Raw genomic sequence first — 6482 nt, 5'->3', positions numbered from 1 at the left:
AGGGTTTTAAGGAGGACAGTGACATTCAGATTAGTCATTAAAAGTGAGAAAAGTGGATTGTTCTCTCTAAAGAACAGCACTGGGGAGACTAGCAAGGGGTGTGAATGCAGTGGGGAGCGAGGGGCGGGGACTTGGGGGACACTAAGGAATAGAATTGTAGTACTGATGGGGGTGAGGGAGCGAAGTGAAGGAAAACTCCCAGATGTATAGCACAGAAAACAGATGGGACGGTGATGCCATTGGTTGAAAAAGCAAACCTAGTTCTGAGCGAGTGTAAATTCAGACATACAGAGCTGGAGATTTTTATGGGCTAATCAAGTGGAAATGTCTACTTGTCAATTATAAGTATATTTCTGGGATGGAAATGAGATGTCCACACTGGAGAAGATTTGACAGTTAATCAGTGGACAGAGAGCAGTTGAAGCCACAGGAATAAATGCCACCCACTGACAGTTTATCAAAGAAAAGGGAAGCAGGGCACTTCTGGTTCAGAAAATATGGCAGACCAGAAACTTGAAGACCCACTCACTGAAGACACAAAAACATAGGACACAATGCAGCCAATCTTTAAAAAAAAAAAATGTATTGCGGTATGATTCCTGTTCAATAAATTACACATATCTCACATGTACTATTTGATGAAGTTTGATAGATGTCTACACCATAAAACCATTACCACAATCAAGATAGCTAACATTTCCATCACTCCCCAAGGGGGCAGTTTTCAAATTCCCATATTTATGCCTTCCCATCCCCTTCTCTCCCAGTAACCATAGCTTGTTTCCCTATGTCTGCGGGTCTGTTTCTCTTTTGTAGATAAGTTCATTTGTGTCTTTTTTTAGATTCCACATGTAAGTGATATTGTATGGCATTTTTCTCTTTTTCTGGCTTACTTCACTTAGAATGACTACCTCCAAGTACATCCATGTTGCTGAAAATGGCATTTTATTCTTTTTAATGGCTGGGTGGTATTCCAGTGTATAAATATACCACTACTTCTTTATCCAGTCATCTGTTGATGGACATTTAGGTTGTTTCCATGTCCTGGCTATTATAAACAGTGATGCTGTGAACATTGACGTGCATGTGACTTTTCAAATTAGAGTTTTCTCCTGACATATGCCCAGGAGTGGGAAGGCTGGATCATAAGGTAAGTCTATTTTTAGTTTTCTAAGGAACCTCCACTCTGTCTTCCCTAGTGGCAATGCAGTCCATCTTATTAAAGCAGACCCATGCTCAGAAGGTAACGTGTATTTCTAGGGGCCAGACATGAAGTGCAGTGAGCTTGGCCTGTTCAAGAATCAGAATGCAGTCTGGCAGGGCTGGAGGAGAGTGACTGGGGGAGTGTGGCACAGGCAGGATTCAGACCACGTGGGGACCTGCCAGGCTGGGGTAAGGAGCCTGGACTTCCAGTCATCCCTCAGTAACCACGGTGCACTGATTTCAGGACTCCCCCCAGATGTCAACATCCATGGATGCTGACGCCTCTTGTATAAAATGGCAGAGGACTTGCATAGAACTTATGTGCACCCTCCCGTATCCTTCAAATCATCTCTAGATTACTTATGGTATCTGATGCAACGTGAATGCTATGTAAGTAGTTGCCAGCGTGTGGCAAATTCAAGTGTTGCTTTTTGGAACTTTCTGCTTTTCCTCAAATACTTTCAATCCACAGTTGGTTGAATCTGCTGGATAGGGAGCCCCTAGATATGGACAGCGGACTGTATTCTCAGTCTAATCTAAAACAGACTACGCAAAGGAAAGCAAACCAATCCCAAATCAGCTGTTTTAATTAACAGAATTTAGAGCACTGGTTCAGTGACATGAGGCTAACAGCTGGCTGTTAAAGCTAACAGCGTTCATCTAGAGGAACACATTCTGGAGTGATCTATCACCTCAGATCTGAGCTTCTCAGTTTCTTCATTTGCTTCCTTAAGCTGAACTGCATCATTGCCCAGAAGCCCCTGATTTTCAGCACTCTGCTGTAATCTTTTCTGCAGGTGACTCATTTCTTATGTGTTTCTTCTAAAAGTTTTATGTAATTTTTCACCTATAAGATAAAGTAACTCAATAACCCAAATTTTTCAAAATATAGAAATAACTAAATTAAAACATTTCACATGAAAACCAATGCCTATCTAATGAAAGCATTATGAAAAAATGAGGCAAAAAAATCCAAAACAAAACAAAACAATGGATGTAGCAAGGTTGTGTCCAGTCTAGTGTGTTAGTAAAAGAAGGCTGTGTTCACAGTCCCAATTCTCAAAGTTTGTATGATTTTATTTAACACAAAAAATATATGATGGGAGCGATGATTACTATTCTATTTTACAGACGAGGAAAGTATAGTTCTTACAAACAGGTTAGTGGATTTTATTTGTACGTATCTTACACTGAAGATCATAAAATCACAGAGAAAAGATCCTTCCTTTGGCAAACAAGGGCTCCGCCGATCGACCTTTCCAGCCCTGTGCCCTGTCCACCTATGGCCCAGGGCAGGTGCGCTCAGTGACACGCCCATGCTGGGCGGCCTCCCGCCTCCCCTTCCGAGGCCCTCCACCTGTCAGGACCCAGCTCAGATGCTTCTCCTCCCTGAAACCCTTACTAGCACCCTCCTGTTTATTTCTAATTTTTTTAATGTTAAACTTTCCTGCATTCTTATCTAACTCCTCCTTTGTTTTCCCCGGTGGGGAATACAATATTCACCTTCATGTCTTCTACAAACATTGCACGGTGTTGTCTGTTCATTTGTCAAACACTTGAGAGCTTATGTTTCAGGCCCAGGGATAAAAAGGGAGACCCGGCCCTGGAAGGTTGCCATCTTGCTGGGAGGACTGCAAACAACTGCGCACACAGTGCCATGAATTCAAAATAATCTTTGAGTTTCTTCAATCTTGCAATTACTGCTACAGAAACCAAACACAAATACCTATTAATAACTAATTTTTAAAAGTTTCTAAAATTACAATATACTTCTAGGAATAGCTTTTTGCTTTTATTATCCAATTGCTATTACTTACACTCAAGTTCTGAACAGTTACGAGTATAAAGTGACCATCCCAGCTCGGTGTGTTCCCAGTGGTGCACACACCTGCTCTCTGGCTTGGTCTCTGTCTTCATTTTTCCCAAGTCTGCTTCATGATCTTGCTTGTCTTGCTTCAGTCTTTTGATGTCTTCCAATAAACTGGTTTTCTCTTTCTTGATATTCCTAGAAGTACAAAAGCAAATTATTCCTAACCATGACAGATTGTGGTACAGGCTCCCTTTTACCCAACCCATCCTAAGATCTGCTGCTAATTATCTTTCCTAAATTTTAGCTCTGATTTTACCCCGCCCCCACCAAAGGATGATGGGCTTCCCAGAGCTTCCCGGAGCCCGCCAGAGCCAGCTTTGAGCATGTGCCCAGGACAGCCACAGGGCCCTCCCCGCCGCCGCTCTCACTGCTCCCGGATGACGACGACCCCCTAACTAGCCCACCTCTCCCCTTCCGGCACCTGCAGTCTGTCCTCCACACAGGAAGAGGTGAATTGTTTTGAAGAGTCCATTAATATCACTCCTCCATCTGAAACTCTCTGGTGGCTCCCCTCTCTCTTAGGGTAAATCCAAAGTCCTTATTACCATGACCTTCAGTGTCGCACAACCCAGTGTTGCCCACTCCTCTGACGCACCATCTTCCCCCTCCTGCTCCACTCCAGCTGCAGAGACCTCCTGGCTGTCCTGGGAACACACCCAGCACACTCCTACCCCAGGGTGCTTGCACTGTTTCCCTTGCCTGCAGCTCTGCCCCCTGGAGCCGGGTGTCTCGCTCCCGCACTGGCTCAGGACTTTTGCTCAGATGCGGCCCCAGGAAGGCCTTCCTCAATCCCTCTTTCTAAAATGGCAACCATGTGCTGCTTTATTTTCTTCCCTAAACACTCATCGGCACCTGACACAGTATATATTTACTAGAAAGCAGAACTTGACTTTGCTCACCCTTGTGTGAAAAATGCAGGAAAAAAAATGCTTGGCCCAACATTCCACACAACTCTCAATACTCTCATTCCTCCGCTTCACAGTCACACTTATCCTTCAAGACTGAGTTCAAGTGCGGCTCTTTCTGATAACCCCTCCCCCCCCACTAACCTTCCATGTCCCTTCAGCACAGCGCTCAGGGCTTTGTTTCCCATGACCCTGACCTCTGTGCAGGTCTTTTCTATTTAACAAGCTGCAAGCTCTCTGGGGACCGACACTGATGTCACCACCTGGTTACCTGATGGCACTAACCAGAGGGCAGGTGCTCAGTAAATGAACATGGGACTCAACTCAGAACTGCTGAAGGAACTCTTGGATTCATGGAATGACACTTGGTACAGTTCAGTTTCAAAATAAAAACTGTCAGAAATTTTGTACCACACTACCTTAAAACCCAGCCTTACCAAGAAAATAAATCCATTCATAAAGCCCTGTATTATCATGGGTTTTGGCTGCATCATTTCATTGTTGTATCTTCTGTGTGACCTTCTGTGGATGTCATTTCAGGAGAGTTACTGAGGTTCTTCAAGATTTTACTGTGAGACACACTCAGGGGCCTCTGGCTGCCTCTCTGACCTTATCGCCCACCACTCTGGTCCTTACACCTTTCAATACAAAATATTCAGTTCTTAAAAATTAAAAACTAATGCACAGTGGAACTCTGTGTCACTGAAAATAAAAAGTTCATTTTCTCTAAAGAGTAAACTACTAAGTGAGGAGTACACTCTGCAGGAAATGTTGATGTGGGATCTAAAAGAACGGAAACCCTCAGAGTGTTGGCTTATTAGGAATATAAAAATACTTCCTGCCAATTCTCAGAGAAAAAACAAATCAATGTCCCACAAAGATTTGCTGCATTTTTCCTGTGGGGTCTGTGCCCCCTGCCATGTCATTCTAGACTCCTTTCTGAGAAACACACATTGCCAGTCATACACACAGAAACTAACCAACCAAATACAGTCTACCACCTGAACCTTAGAATCAATTCTTCTGTTTTTCCAGAGACATTACAAAAGGACTTTAGGACTCCATATATGATCATCTAACCACAATGTACTAAAGAAATCATTTATTTCATTGTGAAAATTATTTAGAGCTCCAGTTTTGGAACCTGGAATAGATCTTCTCTTCTTGGCCTGGGGAAAGGAGTTTTTTTCCCCCCTAATTTATGCAAAAGTGCCCTCACTTGCCAACCTGTGTACTTTCTAGCTCTGTCTGTACAATGTGTGTCTTTTTCTATTTTGCATGAAAGATCAGTGTGAGCTACCAGCAGCCCTGCCTCAATGCCCTAAGTTATGTTACAGAAAAATGGAAGAAATATGTGAATGTGTGTAACATACATGACATTCACAGCCAAGAAGTTTCTTCTGACAGCAGTCCTATTTGAATGTTTAGGGGAAATGATTAGTCACTTCTTAAAAGAAGACAGGACCTAGCTTGCCCATGGTTGTCAGTTCAGCTCCTTCACTTAACATGTTAAAGGTGAGTGTAGTAACATCCAGAGCCCTTACAGTGGGGAGCATGATTCCTATGTAGGTTCTGGTGCTCCACCAGCCCGCCATGGTGAGTGCTGGTTCTCACCACTTGCAGGCTCCCCTCCTCTGGAGAAACATCCTCACCAAATGGCAGACCCCGCCCCCCAGCCTAGAGATACCCCCACCCACTTCCTGGGGCACACTTCAGCCAGGGACTGACTGGCTGGGGGAAGTAAATGGCTTTCCCCCACTTGCCTCACTTGGGGACCAACTCTGGGGTGCAGTCTGCTCTCCTGAGCTTCCTGGTTAGAGAAGAATGACACCAGCCTCTGGCTGGGACCATGGTCTCACTTGCCCTCCCTCCCCCTGCCCACCCCCACCTTGCTTCTCTCACTCCCCTTCTCCTGAGAGTTATCCTCCAGGAAATCACCTCCACAAGGACCCCCAGCTCAGGCTCTACTTGTTCAGAACCTGACCTAAGACAATAAATGATACTGTACATTTAGTTTACTATTATTACTAAAAGCATCATTACAAGATGCATTACATAAGTGTCCCAGGCTTAATGAAGGATCAAGAGGGCTGTTCAACTTCCTAAAACTAATGTCTAATTCAAATATGAATATGCTGAAAATACTGAAGTACGTATTAGTCGTCTAATGCCAAAAGAAAATCCACTGAAAAGTGAAAATATGAAAGTTACAAAACTGAAAATCAGTGTATAATTTTTAAAATTTCCAAGTGTAACTAAATGTATTATTAATATAACAATAATATGCTTAGAAAGAATCGATTTGATTTTAAGAATTTAAAAAGGACTTACTTTCAGGAAGCTAATTTGCTGAATAATCTCTGGTTTTCCTTGAAAATTCACTCCTCATTTTTCTTGTTTTTTTCATGGAGATCTTTCACTTGATTATACAATTTTTCATTTTCATTTTTATGAATAGAAAGTTACATTTTAGTTCACTCAGCAGGACCTATATAACATTAGCA

At 43.0% G+C, this 6482-nt stretch overlaps 1 long non-coding RNA gene across 1 annotated transcript; it reads right to left on the bottom strand.

The window, feature by feature from the left end:
- Positions 1-596: 596 nt before the first annotated feature.
- LOC141575776 (uncharacterized) lies at positions 597-6428 on the bottom strand. The gene is made up of 3 exons (XR_012503586.1): positions 6310-6428; positions 3021-3208; positions 597-2906 (listed from the first exon to the last, which is right to left on the bottom strand). It is a non-coding gene; the product is annotated as an uncharacterized LOC141575776 (long non-coding RNA).
- Positions 6429-6482: the final 54 nt, after the last annotated feature.

The sequence above is a fragment of the Camelus bactrianus genome, chromosome 32 (assembly GCF_048773025.1).
Source record: "Camelus bactrianus isolate YW-2024 breed Bactrian camel chromosome 32, ASM4877302v1, whole genome shotgun sequence".
NCBI lineage: Eukaryota > Metazoa > Chordata > Mammalia > Artiodactyla > Camelidae > Camelus > Camelus bactrianus.
Note: the sequence above shows the minus strand (reverse complement) of the source record. Positions and strands in the feature narration are given on the sequence as shown.